We start from the raw sequence: 17987 nt of genomic DNA on the forward strand, positions 1-17987 counted from the left end.
GGCAGTGCTAATACCATATCCCTTCTGTTCCTGCAGCCCAAGGGGCTTAGTAGTTTCTGTAAATACTTATCTCCAGGGACAGCACCTTCCTGTTTTGCTCCTCCATCCTTTTCAACAAAGTTGTAACCGGTTCCCTGTATTAAATCTCCCTCTGAAATGCCTGAAGTGGTTTCTGTTTTCTTGATGGCATGCTGATTGATAATGGAGTCTAACTTCTGAGGAGTTCATAAAGAATGACCACAGAGCAGATTTGGAATGCAAATAAAATAATGGAAGTAAAGCCACCAAGTGGATCATTTACAAGGAATTTTTTTTTCTTCCTGAAAGAGATGTTGCTAATGTCAAAGAAAACAGTCTGTTTCACAAAAGTCGATCCAAACAAACAGTTCAGGTTGAATCGGGAGCAATAAAGCTGCATTTCTTTGTTGGAGAAATCTTCAGAATGCACAGGATAACACATGGAAAAAACTTCCCTTTCAGCATTCACCAGACAAGAGTCAACACTGCCCCCAGTGTGACCCCAAAGAGTCACTGAGTGTTTCTGCTCATCAATTCTCCTATTTGAAAAATAGGAAGTGCAATACCTACTCGTCAGGATTGTTTGTGAGAATTAAGGAAGGTATTTATGAAAAAGGCATAACACAGGGCTGCTGCACATAAAGGGTAACTCATAATTCTTCCAGGGAATTGGAGTTAGCAGAATTTCACCTGGTGTCAGTTCAGAACCCCCAGGAAAATCAGTGGTGAATGAAATGTACACTAAGGATTCCAGTAGCCAGCAGGATTCGGCAGCTTCCTCTTAGAAAAATTGTTTCCATTGTTCACCTTTAATGTGTCACTACTAAGTGAGGGAGATTTACTCCAGGAGCGCCTGAGTGGCTCAGTTGGTTGAGCCCAACTCTTGAGTCTGGGCTCAGGTCATGATGCGAGGGTCATGGGATCGAGCCCTGCATCCAGCTCCACACTGAGTACTTGAGATTCTCTCTCTCTCTCCCTCTGCCTCTCTCCCCCAATTGCATTCTTGCTTGCTCTCTTCTGCAAAAAAAAAAAAAAAAAAAACAAAAAAAAAACAAAAAAAAAACAACTTTTTTTGTTCCAACAGCAGTTTATGAATTGTATGGGTCAAGTCCTACATTGGAACTCTTTTTACTTTTTCTTTTTCTTTCTTTTCTTTCTTTCTTTCTTTCTTTCTTTCTTTCTTTCTTTCTTTCTCTTTCCTTCCTTCCTTCCCTCCTTCTTTTCTTTCTTTCTTTCTTCTTTCTTTCTTTCTTTCTTTCTTTCTTTCTTTCTTTCTTTCTTTCTTTCCTTCTTTCTTTCTTTTTTTCTTCTTTTCTTTCTTTTTGGTTGCTTTCAATTTCACAGCAGGGGCTAGGGATGCCCAGCCCCAGACATGATCTGATGTCGGGCTGGAGCTGGAGGCTGGACAGAATGAAGACTTGCTCATCTCAGCCTAACCCCCTGGAGCCCTGGGCTCACTAAGGGGCATAGTTTCTGCAGGTCATGTGCATTTAGGGAAGAATTTCCATCTTTAATATGACCCTAACTACACTCTTGTCTCTGGCAGTTGATTGGTCTCTGGGAGGTGTGAACAAGCATGCTCATCTGACTGCTTGATTTGTGCTTTGAGGGAACAAGATGTGCCCTGACATGTCACACAGGCAGCAGAATCTCTAAGAAGTTGGAAACCGAAGGGGGACAGGAGATCCTGGTCAGCGCACTGCTGTCTGCGTAGATGATCAAGCCCACCTTGGACTGTTCTGCTGCCAGCCCTCCAACCAGGACAACGCTGGTTTCAAATGAACCATGAGGACTTGGAGAAAATACTGGGGCTTGAATGCTGGTCAGATTTTCCACCAAGGGTAGAGGTGCTGGGGCACCGGGGTGGCTCAATTAGTTAAGCATCTGACTTCGGCTCAGGTCACGATCTCCCAGTTTGTAGATTCGAGTCCCGTGTCAGACTCTGTGCTGACAGCTCAGAGCCTGGAGCCTGCTTCGGATTCTGTGTCTCCCTCTCTCTCTGCCCCTCCTCCACTTACACTCTGTCTGTCTGTCTCTCCCTCTCTCAAAAATAAATAAACATTAAAACAATTTTTAAAAAGGCATAGAGTTACTCATCATGTAGGCTTGAAGAAGGTGCCTTCTGTTTTCCAAAGGACAGCCAATTAAAAGAGAAATATCAAACAATTGTGCATGTCTATCCACGTGCTCTACAAAGGTGAAAAATACTTTTTTTCTGCCTGTGCCTTAGACTGATATAAGTCATATTTTGCATTCTATTTGAACTACTTTTCTTACATGAAAATGCTTTTTATAGGTCCAAGCCTGGAGAAAAGTTTGATGAATCTATTGAGTTTTGAGCAGTGGGTGTGCAGGGAACTAAGAGGAGGGGCAGGATGGGAGGTGTGGCCTGTCCCACAGCCACCCTTCTGAGGGACCGTGATCTGATGGTCCAAAGGGTTCCAATGGTGATCAGTCACAAAGCTAGCGAGCCTAAGGCAGGGCTGGGCGCAGGGGAGAGGAGAGAGATGAAGAGAAGATGGTTGGGTGGATGGGCCAAGAGAAGCAGGACCAAATCCTTTCCTTCCAGTTATAATGCAAGAGTCAGGCTTGTTTAGAATAGCAAAATATCAGAAATGAACAGAATGCCCACATAACAGAACAAGCGCCAAGTAAACTGTGATGGACACGTTATGAGATGTTATGATAACATGCATTCAATCAACTACCACCTAACACCTGTTGGGCACGTGCTAGACAGGCACCCTAGGAAGGGTGAGCAATGTCAACACCGTCCTAGATCGCGTGGATTTTGTAGTGTGGCGGGAAATGTAGACATTGAACAGTGAATGCACTGATAAATATGTATTCACAAACTACACTAAGTGAGATGAAGGAAAAGAACAGGGTGCTACGAGAGAGAACTACAGCAAGAACCTAACTTAGAGTGGGGGTCAAGGAGGGCTTTTCTGGAGAGGCGGCATTTGTGCCAAGATCTGAAGGAGTTAGCTAAGAGTGAGGGAGAGAGGGTCCTGGGAAGAGGGATTGCAAGTGCAAAGTTCCCAAGGAAGGAGACAGGATGAGAAACAAGAGTTGCTGAAGATCCCGGTGAAGCCGAAAGAGGCACCGGAGGAGGAGATGAGCAGGGAATGTGATTGGCAAGGCAGAGAGGTGCAAGGTCAAGTGGAACCTTACAGGCTGTATCAGGGATGCTGAGCTCAATTCTGAATGCCAGGAGCGCCGATCTGAATTACACACACTTCAGCATTCTTTTACAAACGTTGCAAAACAGTTATTTGCAAAGTGGAAAAAGTGATTTGTGATTGTGCCAGACAATGGCCAGTTGTTCACCAAATCCATTTCCTTTTCCTCTTGGGCACATGGTTAAATTGCACTTTCTAACCCCCTTTATAGTTAGGTGTGTGACCATGTGATAGTTCCAGCCAATGGGATGTGGGTAGAAGTGGCATACGGTGTGCCAGATTTGGCTCGTAAAAACCTCCCATAATGTCCTTCATGCTCCTTCACTGCCCCCATCTGCCAACTGGATTCACTGAAAAGTGAACTCTGAGGCCTAAGGAACAGAGGGGACCCGAGATGGAAGAGCCTGGGTTCATGAATCGTCATATGGAAAGGCTTTTCACCAACCAGAAACATCCATTTTGGACTTTGCATATTAGAGAAATCAATTTTTACTGTGTCAATCCACTAAGATTCTGAGATATCTTTGTTATAGCAGCTGGTGTTATTTATCCTAACTAATAACACAGTGTGAGTAAAAAAAGGGTAAAAATCATATTTGTAGTATACTCACAACTATGTAAAAATCACTCCTACCAAATAAAAATGTTAAACGCTCGTTGGTTTTAGGTTGTGTGATTATGGCTTTTTCTTCCTTTTACGTTTCAATATTTTCCACTATCCTATGATGCGTATGTATTATTCTCATAACAGGAAAACTTTACTGAAAAGTTTTTTTTGAAAAGATGTTATAAGAAGGCACATTTTTTTCTTTTTTGCAGGCAAAAATAGCAACATCATCACCAACAAAATAATACTCCCTCTTGGAATAGATTAATTTTTACTGACAGCTTTGAGTTTTTGTGAATAAGAGCCAGAGATCTATGCAAGCATAGAACATTTCCCCCTCAACTTGGAATAATGGAAAGAGCAACCAACAAGGGGTCTGAAGACACAGAAGCAGGCTGTGCTCTACCATTTTCTAGGAAGTGTACCTGGGACAATTCCTTTCTCAGCTCTGTTCTCAGGTTTCCCTCTGCAGAACACGCAGAGATAACATTCTTTAAGTTATTTTTAGCTCCACTGAAACATTTGTGTATAATATCTGAGATTTTTTTTTTCTGGGGTTATTCCTCATTAATCAGTTCTCAACAACAACCCCAGTCGGATGCACTGTGTGTTATTATTATCTCTATTTTACAGATGAGGAAATGGAGGTGCTGAGAGGGTAAGAAATCTGCCTGGGGTCACGTGACTTGTAGGCAGGACTGGGATTCACTCTAGATTTGTCTGACTTTAAGCTTATGCTTCTAACTACATTCTACCCTGCCCCCTTGTGCAAGAACTGGTCACTGATTTGAAAATGAGCTCTTTGCAAGGGATCAGAGTGAGTCCCAAGCAGCCTTGGTTGAGGGGAGGGAGCAGGGGTAGAATAGGTGGTAGGTAGGGGGAAGGAAGATAGCTAGTCAGAGATGTGTTGATAAATGTTTAACAATGGGCTTTTTGGGGAGGGTCCTGGTTTGTAGTGTTTGGGAATTTCTATGGTGTAAATACTCCCACCAAGGCAGATTTCCAGCTCTCAACCATTTAACAACTGGTCCATCAATTCTTGATAATTTAACAAATGGCTCTTGGCTCTCTTGGGAGACTGGAGGATCCGGCTCCAGCCCATTGGTGGCCAGGCCAGTCCTCTCAGGCTTCCACAGTAAAAATGTGAGGAGGAATGCAAAATGCTTAGGTTTTTGTTTTTGTTTTTTAAGTTTATTTATTTTGGGGGAGAGAGAGAGAGAGAGAGAGAGAGAGAGAGAGCGCATGAGCAAGGGGAGGGGTAGAGAGGGAAAGAGAATCCCAAGCAGCTTCCACACTGTTAGCACACAGCCCAACACAGGGCTCAATCTCCCGAACCACGAGATCATGACCCGAGCCGAAACCAAGTGTCGGACACTTAACTGACAGAGCCACCCAGGTGCCCCCCAAATGCTTAGTCTTTACCTGCACAAGGGGTGGGTGAGAATCTGTTCTCAGAAATGGGGCAGGGGGCTTCAGAACAGAGCGGGAAGAGCTGGAGAGAAGGGACCTGTACTGCTTATCTGTGGTTTCAGCTCCCACACTGCACGGCTCCGCTCAGCTCTGGACAGAGAGAGATGAGCAGCCCAAGCAGAGGTGAAGACCCAAAGGTTATCATAGGTTGGGAGATCCAGATACCCCTGCAATCTGTCGGGTTGGGGGTCTGTGTTCCCTGGGCCGAATGATATTTGCTGAGACTGTTTCTGAACAATTAAGCCAGAAGGGGCTCTGGGCTCAGAGGGGGAGGTTCAGGGTTCTAGTTCTAGGGTTGTCACCAGCCCCTGTTTGCCCATAATTATGCTCCCTCCTCTCAGCCTCAGTTTCCTCACAGAAAATGAGGGAGCAGTTGCTGTATGTTGTGTCTGTTGAGAGCTTACTCTGGGACAGGGCATGCTTATGCTAGACCCTGGGGAAATGCAATGATTAAGCCACAAAGTCCTAGGCTTCTAGAAGCTCCCAGTCTAATGAAGGTGACAGGCAAAAAAGAGAGAGAGAGAGAGAGATACTTACAAGGCAGGAGAGGGTGGGTACAGAGGTATGAGCACAAAAGGAAGGGCACTGTCTCAAGGAAGGGCATGGAGGGGACAGAAAAGGATGAGTGTGAGTTAGCTGGGCAAAGAGGATGAGAGAGGAATGTTCTAGGCAGAGGGAAAAGCATATGCCGAGGCCTGGAAGCAAGAGAGAGCTTGGCTCTATGAAGGATCAGAAGGAAGGGCAAGGTGGCTGGCGGGTGGTATGCAAGGGGCAGGGAGGTTGGTGGAGGCAAGGATGGCAAGAGCCCACATCAGGCAGGGCTTTGGACCTCATGTTGCAAATGGGGGCCACAGAAAGGTTATTATAAACCAGGAAGTAACAAGTCCAACACCCTCTTTAACAAGAAGGAAATCCTCTCATTTGTGACCACATGGATGGACCTGGAGGACATCATGCTAAATGAAATAAGCAAGATCCAGAAACACAAATACTGTCTCGTATCACTTCTGTGTAGAATCTACAATAGTCAAACTTATAGAAACAGAGAGTAGAATGGCGATTGCAAGGGGCTGGGAGGAAGGAGAAATGGGGAGATGTTGGTCGAAGAGTACAAACTTTCAGTTATGCACAATGAGTAAGTTCTGGGGATCTAATGCACAATATGGTGACTGCACATAGCAATATCGTATTGTGTATTTGAAAAATGCTAAGTGGGTAGATCTTACGTGTTCTTGTTGCAAGAAAGGGAGGCAGGGAGGGAGGGAGGGAGGGAGGGAGGGAGGAAGGAAGGAAGGAAGGAAGGAAGGAAGGAAGGAAGGAAGGAAGGAAAGAAAAAGAAAAGAAAAGAAAAAGAGAAAAGAAAAAGAAAAGAGCAAGGTGATGGGTATGTTAATTAGCTTGATTGTTGTGATCATTTGGCAATGTATTTGTATATCAAATCATCAAGGAGTACTCCTCAAGTATATAAAAATCCTATTTATCAATTATGGCTCAATAAAGCTGGAGGAAAAAAAGCTACTTTGGTGTTGTGTGGAAAATGGACGGGCATGAGGTAGGGGACTGGATGCCAGGAAGCCTGTTGGAAGCTGTGTGAAATCCAGGTGAGAGATGAGGGTGACAGAGCTGTAGAAGAGTCCATAATTCAAAAGATGGGAAGGAGGTGGAATCCACAGGGCTTAGAGATGCCGCATTTGAGGGCTGGGGAAGGCGACGTGAAGAATGGCTTTCTGGTTTGGCAGACAGATGGTGGTGCACTCCTTCCTTACCTGCACAGTCGGCAGAAGGGAGCTGCCCCAGCCAGTGAGTGGGGTCTTTGCCCAGCTTCCGGGATGGCTAGCTGAGCCCTGTAGCTCTAAAGTCACACACCATGAGACCCTCCTCCAGGCTTTTTGCCCCCAGCCCCAACCTCTCTTCTTTCCTGGTCATTTGCAGATGCAAGCATCCCCACGATTAGAAATACTTAATTTTGCTTTACTGTATGTTCTATTTTTGTTAAATAGATTAGTCTCCACCAGGAAAACCAAACTGCTGACCAGCCGACCTGAAAGTCTGAGACATGCAATTTGCAATCTGTCAGAATCTTCACTTCCGGCCAGGGTGGGCTGCAGACTGGCCTGGAGGGGGTGGGGCAGGGCTCAGACAAGGCAGCTGGTGCAGCAGTGGTCCAGATGCAAGGGCAGCGGGCTCGAGCTGCAGGGTGGCCGGGCAGAGCGAGGAGTACGCTGCAGAGTAAGGTTATGGGAAAAATGGGCAGGACTGTAGAGCTCATGGACAGGTAACTCAAAAAGGGCACTCTGCTGGGAGGCGGCCGCCTGGGTTCTATCCCCTAATTACTTCGGTCTCCTAGTCTCCTAGGAGTAGTTTCCTAGTGTGTAAGGAGATAAAGTTCATATTATCTGAAAGCTGGGCCCAGAATTCCTCCTAGGAGGAAATGATCTTGGTTAGGAAGGAAGCTTGATTAGCCTCCTGGGTAGAAAGGAAGAATGTCAGGGAGGGGAACAGAAGGAGCTATTTTCTCGGCAGAGAAGGAGGCCCAGGAGGGGTGGGAGGCCCGGAGAGACCACCACGAAGGAAATGGCCCCTAAGACGGGGAGGGTGGCGAGCAGGAACAAGGTCAGGAGTAAGTAAGGTCCAACTCAAAGTCATTCAAATTATATTCTCTGGTACAAACCCTCTCTGCTTGATCCCCAAACCTTCACTGGAACCCCTCACAAGTGCTTGTAAAGGGGATGGCTTTCAGGTCCGTTTGTTCTTGTTTTGTGTGGCTGTCATAACGGAGGAGGGGTCTGAATTTCCTGCATGGGTCAATGGGGCCCAGAGCTGAGGAAAACCTCAGGGATCATGGGCTGGTCCAAATCCTGAATGAATTCAACACAAGCAGAACCATGAGAGCACAAGCCTGCAGGAATGTGAAGAAATCCTGAGGTTGGTCATCCCTGAACTGAGAGATGGAGGTTCCATGTGTATGTGCATGCGTGTACACACATGAGGGCATGTGTATGTGGCAGTCTCCTAGGCTCCTCCCAGCCCTGGTGGCCCTCAGCTCAGTCCCGATGAGTCACCAGTCCCACCTCCCACCTTGGAAAGAGCGGGCTGGGCTGGCAGGAAGGCGCCTGATTGAGAACCCATTCTCCCTCTTGGCTCAGCTCCCCCATTAGAAACCCAGATGGCTCCATATGGGGTTTGGGGACTATTCACTTGGCTTCATGGGCTAAGCCTAAAAATCTTCCATCATTTAAAAAAATCTTCCACCAATTCTCCTGGGAAGGAAAGAGGAGTCAGCAGGGGCAAAACCAGAAAGGGGTGGAAGGGCAGATGTTGGTGGCCCCACCTACTGAGGTGGACTCAGGCTTAGGGGGTCAGGAAGCTACTTCTAGCAGCAGAGACAGAATGATGGCTGTGGAATGCCAGGCGTGGATGAGGTGGGTGTCTGAAGCTGTTTTCAGAGCTGGAGTGGGGCCAGCTGAAGCTCCGAAAGATAAATGGAGGAATGTTTTTGCTTAAGATGGGTTCTCTCTTCCCTTCCACTTCTGGCCTAGGCTTGAGGGGCTCTTCTAAGACCCCTGTTCAACTTATGGGTCCAGCTGGTGAATTTGAGACACAATTCCTTATTATCAAGAGGATTTGCACCTGGCTTATAGCTGTCGAACATTTTGTAGCGGACATTTTTCTTGATCACCAACTGATCCCCATTTGAATGATAATAGTACCCTGATTTCAATTTAGAGATGACGTTTTCAGGGGCTGTGATAGCCACACTCTAAGATGGCTCCAATGATTCTCCCCTACTGGTATTCACACCCTGTACAGTCTCCTCCCACATTGAACAGGGCTGGTCTGTGTAACCAGTAGGATATTACAGAAATGGCAGAGTATGGTTTCAAAACTAGATCATATAAAGACACTGCAGCCTTAGCCTTGCTTTCTCTTGGATTACTCATGCTGGTGGAAGCTGGCCACCACATGAGGAGGACACCCAAGCAGCCATATGGAGAGGTCCATGTGGTGAGGAACTAAGTCCACCAATAGCCACCATTAGTAAGCCAGCCATGGCAGGGAGCTATCTTGGACGCAAATCTCCACCCTCAGGAAGCCTGAAGATGACTTTAGTCCCATCCTGCCTGCAATTACATATATTAAAGACCCCAAGCCAGAACCTTCCAGCCAAATCACTCCTGAATTCCTGACCCACAGACACTATGTGAGATAATAAATCTTTATTGTTGCTTTAAGTTACTATGCTTTAGGATAATTTGTTATGAAGCAATAGATAACAAATACAGGGTCACAGGAAGTAAGAGAATTCACCCTGGATGGTTCCAAGGAAGATACTTTATTAAGGACTACTATAGAGTGAGGGAACAGATTAAGGGAACAGACACAAGACAGCATTGTGCCCATAGACTAACAATGGCAGGAGCTGTTATATGCCTTGGAACAGAGGAGCAAGGGAAGAAATAGTGTCCTCAGAACTTCACAAGAGTGGGAGGCAGAGAAGCCATAGCCTTGGAGGGAGGGCACAGCTATTTCAAGAGATACGAAAGCAAGGCTGGGGGCTGCCCCCTGACCTCTCTCTCTCCTCGGTGGCTTTCAATCTCCTGTCTGCACTCCCCACTGGCTAAATCCAGCCAGAAACCCCGAGGACAAGGGATCCCGGGTAACGTCGACCATGGCAACAGCTTCCCAGGGCACAGAGAAGGGCAGAGAATGGATCTGTTGGAGGAGAGACAGAGAAGAGACAAAAGCCACCCAGAGATCCACCTGGCCGCACTCTGACTTGTTGAAGTTTCATGAAACTTAACTCTATGCAGGGCTGAATCACATGACTTAGACTAAGCCAATCAGTGCAACCTTCTAGTTACAGTGATTGGTTCAGGTATGGGCGCATGACCCAAGTCAGCCAATCAACGCACAGAGGACTCACTTCCAGGGATTTTGTTGGCATTACCGGGGAAACAGGTTCCCTGTCTTGCTGGACTTGGTGCTGTAATGTGGGATTCAGAAGCAACTGTGTGTGCAGAGGCTGAGAATGGCACTGGCAGAGGAGAAAGCAGCCCCAGAGAGGAGAGATGGAGAAGCCTCATCCTGGACTTCACCGGTATCTTTGGGGAGGGGCAGTTTCCTATTACCTGTGCCAGAAGAGTCCTGAGTGACACATTCTCATCCACAGCCTTGATGATCCTCATGGCATCTCTCTGGGGTAGGCTGGGCAGAGCTCATTAATCCCATTTTGCACATGAAGAAAATGAGGTTCCGTTCTCTTTATCACTTGGCAGCCAGTTCACTTAAATTCGTCATTAAGTTCACTATACCAGCCTAGGTTTTTGGAATATATTTCGCCCTCACATTGTATGATTTAAAATTTTTGACTTCTGTTTCAATGGCCTTGCTGTGTATATGCCTGTAATCGAAAGGTGCCTCAAACTCTCTTTAGAAGTAGGTGGCACTCAATTATTAATTTTAATCAAACAAGCAAACAGGTGATGGTGGTCAGGAAGATTTTCCAAGGTCACACATCTTTGAGGGGCTGGATCTGAGACTGGAAGGCGGGACTGAAGCAGGTCCCCAGGCCCTTTATTGTCCCCAATGGGAAATGTCCTTCTTTCAGTACTTCCTTTGTTTCCATACTCTCCTCTTCTTCCTGCTTCTGCGTTGAACCCATACTCTGGGGAGTACAGTGTGAGGGCTGGTAGTGGGCAGGTGAGCGCTCAAGGCTACCTTGCAAGGGATAGGCCAATGGCTCCATGGTGCCCAGGGAGTCTGGAACAAAGCAGGGGCACTTTTCCCTCTGGTAGGGGAGGCAAGAAAGAAAACATCTTCTCCTGACTACTCAGTTAGCCAAGAGCTTCCTAGGACCCATAAAATATGGCCTCTGATTTCTCTGATGGTGTCTGTGCTTCTCCCCTCACTGACACCATTCCGGCTACAGTGGCCTCCCTGCATTTCCCCACACTCCAGCTTCTTTGCCTGATTGATATTTTTTTTATTAGACATCAGACCCCTTGTTGGGTGCTAGATATTTTTAAAATTCCTTTAAATGTTCTAAAGCTTTGTCTGGGACATCATTAAGTTACTTGAAATGAGCTTGACCTTTCTGAGGCTTGCTTCTAAGCTTTGTCAGCTGGGACCAGAGCCACCGTTAGTCTAGGGTTGATTTTACCCCAACTGCTGAGACAGTAACCTTCTGAGGATCTCCCCGTGCACTATGAAGGTTTCCCACCCTGGCTGGTGTGAACATGGATGATTCCTGGCCCTGCATGAGCTCCGAGGATCCTTCTGCCTGTTCCTTTCTGCTCGTGCTTTCTCTAGTCTCAGGCGGTTCCCTCACTACATCAGCAGGTGCTGACAGTCCACAGCTGAAGACTTGAAGCAGCCCCTTAAAGCTCTGCCGCCCTCCCCTCTCATGTGGCTCTCTCCCTTCCGCTACTCTGCCTGCAAATTCTAGCCTCCTTGGTTTCTCTTAATTCAAATTTTCAACTCTGTCTCCATTCACATTGTCAACCTGGTGGACTGTGGGGCTCTGTGTGGGCCGTCCTTCCTGTGCTGCCGCCTGGAAACCCTCCAGGCAGTAAGCTGGGCAATCCGAAGGCTCACGTCCTCTGTGTCCCTTCTCTTAGGAGTCACTCTCCTCTGCTGTCTGTAATCCAGTGTCGGAAAACTGTTGTCACACATGATTTCACCGGTTTGTTAGCTGCTTAAGGCAAGAGGGTAAATCCAGTTCCTGTTACTCCTCTGTCTTGGCCGGAAGCTCCCCCTACCCCAGTGCTCTAGACATTGTCAACCTAGACTTTCACCCTGGTGGTCCACCTGTCTGGATCACTTTTACCCCAGACATGGCATGGCTCACTCCTGTACCTCCTTCAAGTCTTTTCTCACACACCACCTTCCCAGTGAGGCCTCCTCTGGCCATCCTGTTTAAAACTTCCTGGGGAGCCCGGGTGGCCCAGTCAGTTCAGCGTCCAATTATTGGTTTTGGCTCAGGTCATGATCTCACAGTTTGTGAGTTCAAGTCCCTCACCGGGCTCTGTGCTGACAGTGTGGACCCTGCTTGGGATCCTTTCTCTCCCTCTCTCTCTCTGCCCTTCACCCACTTGCGCTGCCTCTGTCTCTCTCAAAATAAATAAATAAACTTAAAAAAAAAAAAAAGCACATTTAAACTTCTCCTTGCTCCCCCTCCATTGGTGCCATTTATAATTCTCCTTCCCTTCCTGCATATTTCTTTCTTCTTCCTTCTTAAATAGCAACTGTTGCCTTCTAACATACTATATAATTTACTTATTCAATATGTCGATTATTGACTCTCTCCTTGTACTAGGTTGTAAATTCTTTGAAGGAAGGGCTTTCTGTTTGTTTGATTCACTGCTGTGTTCCTGGATTCCAATACAGTGCTTGGCCCACAGTAAGTTCTCAAAAATTAGTAGTTAAGTGGATAAAAGGTTGAGAAGATGATAGAAAGCCCACCCCTGCCAAAAGCGCAGCTATGAAGGTTGAGAATCCGATGTGTGTGTGGAAGACTAGCTAATATCCCTTCTGTATGAAGAGCAGCAGGAGGAGAAATACCTGGAAACACAGGTTATGGCTGGAGGTAAAGCTCCTAAAATGCCAGGCTCTATCCTATAGGCAGTGCGGAGCCATGGAAAGTTTTTAATGAGGAATAACACGCTCAACAATTATTTAGGAAGAATAATCTGGTAGGTGTAAAAAGTGAGAGCCAGAATAAATGAGAAGCAGAGGAGAGAGAGAAGAGAGGTGGTAGTTGGGAGTTCACAGAGTCGGTAGAGCTCAGCAGGTGGAGGGAAGAGTCGAAATGATACCTGTATAGATTTTTCTGTAGAAACATGGCGGGTGTGAGAGTGCGAATTAGGTTCCAAAGGATTCCACTGAGGGAGGTGGGGAAGTAGACAAAGGTGTAAAAAAAAAAAAAAAAAAAAAAAAAAAAAAAAAAAAGGGCATTTGAAGTGGCTGCCCTCAGGCCCAAAACCTGGACTCTACTTCCCACCTTGTGAACGTGGGCAGGCTACCCAGTCTCTTGAACTGGGTTTCCTCATCTATAAAATGGTACCAAGCATATCTCCTTCACAGGCAGGACCTGCCCCTGGGAAACTCGGTACTTCAGGTGCTTAGTAAAGGTTGGTTTCCATCTTGAAAACCTTTTCTCCTTCACTACTTCGGAGTCCCACGAGGCCTTAGAAATCAGAGAGCCCTTTCTCTGACCATGTCAGGCAACATCCCCATGATCTCACAGATGAACTGAGGCCCAGAGCTCAGCCCCAGCTGACATCCACTGACTGTCCAGTGGAGGTGGGGGGGGGAGTCATCTGATAAGTTCCACTGCCTGTTACGGTCACTGCTCACAAAAGTTGGGGGGGGTAAGTGTGAGCCCAAGGAGAAGACACCAAGCCGGGCATCTTCTCCACATCCTACTGCTAGGGGGAAATAGGACACGTTTCCATTATACTGAAGTTTAGAACCTCAGGATACTCTGTTCACAAGAGACTTTAATTCCCAAGACAGCTGTCTGGTGGCTAAGGTCATTAAATGTGGATTACTGAGGCAGCTCTTCATAAGCTAGTTGATAGAATTACTAGATTTGAGGATGAACAGAATTTTTTTGGTGCGTTTCGGAAAGTACCATAGAGCCTGTATACACTGCAGGGACCCTGCCAGATTACTAAAGGGGAATGATAGTGGTTATGTGGATTGAGTATCACTACTTATGGCCTACTAAAGATCCCGTGTGCCTGAGGGAGAATCTAGGTCACTGTTTTATCACATATGGTCGCCCTGTAAAAATATATACATATGTGTTTATGTATGTATATGACACATACATATGCATATATAAAATTCTGCATTCTTGATGTTATTGCACCAAAAGTCTACTAGAGCCACAATCTAGAGCTGATCTATCACAACAGGCATTCATTGTATGTGCCCTAAGGTTTCAACCCTCAAGAGTTTTTCAAGCTGGCCTCTGGTCTATGTTAGGCAAGACCCTACGTAGTTGTTTCTACATACTCAAGATTAAATTACATGATATGCCCTCAGTTAACTGGAATCCAACTAGTGGGGATCCAACTCACTAGAGTTTGCCATTGAGGAGAAAGAAGTTCCTCCAGCCTCAGAAATTCGAGGCTCACACGAGAGCAGGACATGTTCAAGGCCTCTCTAATGTCTACTTCCCCCTTTTCTCCGCTCCCTGCTCCATTTATTTCTAAGTGAGAATCAGGGTCCATCTAAGATATATGGGACAGAAAGGAGAAGAGCATTAATAATGGCTGAGAGCCTACAGGTGCCAGGAACTGAACCAGGTAGCAATGTGTCACCTAGTCCTCATGACAACCCCAGGAGCTGAGTGTTCATACATCCTATTGTACAGATGGGAAAAGTGAGTCCAAGGGCTTACTAGCTAAAGTCCCTTGACTAGTAAGGGCCAAGACTGGATTAAAGTCTAGGTCTTTTGAAGTTAATATTATTTTAATACTATTTTTAAGTCTTCCTTTTTTTTTTAAGCGAGACCTAAAGTACTATATAATCACTGCAAAAAATTTGAAAATGAGAAATAAGCAAGGAGAAAGAGTTCCATCCAGAGACACTCACTGGATAACATTTTGGAGTACATTCTTCTAGTCTTTATGTATTTAAAAGTTGGTTATCAAAAGTGAGGATTAAAAAAAGGTTTTTTTTTTTAATTAAAAATACAGCTACCCTATGACTCAGCAATAGCACTAGTAGGAATTTACCCAAAGGATGCAGGAGTGCTGATGCATAGGGGCACTTGTACCCCAATGTTTATAGCAGCGCTTTCAACAACAGTCAAATTATGGAAAGAGCCTAAATGTCCATCAATGGATGACTGGATAAAGAAGATGTGGTTTATATATACAATGGAATACTACTTGGCAATGAGAAAGAGTGAAATCTGGCCATTTGCAGCAACGTGGATGGAACTGGAGGGTATTATGCTAAGTGAAATAAGCCAGGCAGAGAAAGACAGATACCATATGTTTTCACTCATATGTGGATCTTGAGAAACTTAACAGAAGACCATGAGGGAGGGGAAGCGGAAAAAAAAGTTATAGAGAGGGAGGGAGGCAAACCTTAACAGACTCTTAAGGACTGAGAACAAACTAAGGGTAGATGGGGGGTGGGCAAGAGGGGAAAGTGGGTGATGGGCATTGAGGAGGGCACCTGTTGGGATGAGCACGGGGTGTTGTATGGAAACCAATTTGACAATAAATTATATTTAAAAAAAAAAGTTTTTTTTAAGTGAGGATCTACCATAAAAACCTTTGTTTTATATATTATATATGTAACATTTATCACAGGCAGGGCTTGCTCCCAGGAAACTCAATACTTTGGGCACTTAGTAAATGTTAGTTTATATATATATATATATATATATATATATATATATATATGTGTGTGTGTGTGTGTGTGTGTGTGTGTGTGTGTTTATTTTTGAGAGAGAGAGAGAGAGAGACAGAGCGCAAGTGGGGGAGGGGCAGAGAGAGAGACACACACAGAATCTGAAGCAGGCTTTAGGCTCTGAGATGTCAGCACAGAGCCCAACGTGGGGCTCGAACTCGCAAACCATGAGATCATGACCTGAGCCGAAACCAAGAGTAGGATGCTTAACTGATTGAGCCACCCAGGCACCCCTACCATAAAAACCTTTGTAACCTTCCCCCTTTACACTGAAGAATATATTGTGAACAATCTTCTATGTCATTAGTGCTCTATAACAACTACTTTTAACGGCTGCCGTTCCAACCCTCTAGCTGGCTCCTATTCATTTTTGAACCTCAGGTCAAAGTCATCTCCTTAGGAAAGGCTTTTCTGATCCCCAGCCTCTGTCAGGCCTCCATGCTATAAGTTCTCAACACACCCCATGGCTTTCTTTCAAAGCATGTTCCACAATGTATATTCAAATAGTTATTCACATGAGTATCTGTTTAGTGTCCATCTCTTCCCTGGTACAAGAAACAAATCTGCCTTGCTCAGCGCTGTATCTGTAGCATCCCCCTCCCCATGTCCTTCCGCTGTAGGTGGTAGTAAATATTTATAGAAGAAGTGAATGAGCAAAGGGAAACAGTCACTTCCCAGCAGTTGTGCCAGGTATTTATTCTCTGGTTTCATCACTGGTAATAATTCCATGGCCCAGAAGGGCGTTTTATTAGTTCTTGGACATACAGTTAATCTTTCCCCTATAAATATCTGATTTCTCCTGTTGTTCAAGCCAAAACATACATACATACATACATACATACATACATACATACATACATAAAGTGATATATGCTGCCGCCATGATGGCGCCCATGAAAAAGCTTGTGGTGGAGGGGGTCGAAAAAGAAAGGAGCAAGTTCTGAGGTTTACCTTCGACTGCACCCACCCTGTACAAGAGGGGGTCATGGATGCTGCCAATTTTGAGCAGTTTCTTCAAGAGAGACTCCAAGTGAGTGGCCAAGCTGAGAGTCTCGGTGGAGGGGTTGTAACCATTGAAAGGAGTAAGAGCAAGATTACTGTAACTTCTGAGGTGCCCTCTTCCAAGAGGTGTTTGAAACATCTCGCCAAAAAACATCTGAAGAAGAATAATCTACATGATTGGTTGTGCAGAGTTGCTAATAGCAAAGAGAGTTACGAATTGCATCACTTCCGGATTAACCATGATGAGGAAGAGGAGAAAGGTGAGGATTAAAATTCATTTATCCGGACATTTTGTATGAGTTCCTGAATAAGACTTGGGAACCAAAGATGAATAAATAAAATGATATTGATGAGTTATGGCTTTCTTCCTTCTTCTACTGGGGATCCCTCAATCATACACGGCCCTTTACAGTTTGTAGTGCACCTTCCTTAATTCATCTGCAGAGCCACCCAGCAAGGGGCTCTTGATCACTGGTCTCATTTTGCAGAGGAGAATGAAAAGATTAGAGACCTCCCCCAGGTCACCACTGCTAAGATGTAGGGGACAGCATGCGAACCCAGGTCTGCGGACTCCATGTCCAGTGCTATTTCTGCCACACTGGGCTGCCTATCCCAGGAAGGTAAACAGCCACCCAAATGAGACAGTGTCACTTCAGTTTTGCCCCGCATTTTCAACCAAAGCTTTCAGAGTCATTTTTGCAACTGGAACATTTCTTAAAGGAAGAAAACTAGTTCATCACAGTAATCAAGTCTGTCATAGAGGATGTGTGATGATGTTTGAAAATATAATCCTATGAACATCAGAACTGACAACTCTGAAACATCTCTAGGCTAAATCTGCTAGTAACGGTCTTTAGCATTCAGGTTGGCACTCACATCAGTTGGTGTGATATATTTCACAGCAGAAATGCCCTAACAAGGAACTTCCTCAAAGAGGAACTGTGTAGAGGACAGTTTTTAATGAGGCCCAATCCCTGAAAGGGTGAAATGTGAGTGGAGAATAATGGCATGAAATGAAACATGTATTTCCATGAGTCAGATGACAAGATGGGGTCTCACATCAGAAAATGCAGCAAACACTTTCTAGAGGTCAGGACTTGTACAGAAAAGGAGTCAAGACATCAGGGCCATCACCTCTGTAGATCCTCCCAGAGAAAATGTGCTTTGATTAGAATGAAGCAGACACATATGAATTGCAATTACCTCTTCTAGGCCTGCTGTTCACCCACTCATTCCTTCTCACCCACCTATCTTCCCACCGACTCACCCATTCATTCATC

At 45.5% G+C, this 17987-nt stretch overlaps 1 protein-coding gene and 1 pseudogene across 1 annotated transcript in view; one reads left to right on the forward strand and one right to left on the reverse strand.

Moving 5' to 3' along the window:
- GABBR2 (gamma-aminobutyric acid type B receptor subunit 2) overlaps positions 1 to 17987 on the reverse strand; it is a 352176-nt gene that overhangs the window by 106085 nt on the left and 228104 nt on the right. The gene's annotated exons all lie outside the window — the stretch shown is intronic.
- Positions 16590 to 16978, forward strand: LOC123593760 (annotated as a pseudogene).

Source organism: Leopardus geoffroyi, chromosome D4 (assembly GCF_018350155.1).
Source record: "Leopardus geoffroyi isolate Oge1 chromosome D4, O.geoffroyi_Oge1_pat1.0, whole genome shotgun sequence".
NCBI classification, from domain to species: domain Eukaryota; kingdom Metazoa; phylum Chordata; class Mammalia; order Carnivora; family Felidae; genus Leopardus; species Leopardus geoffroyi.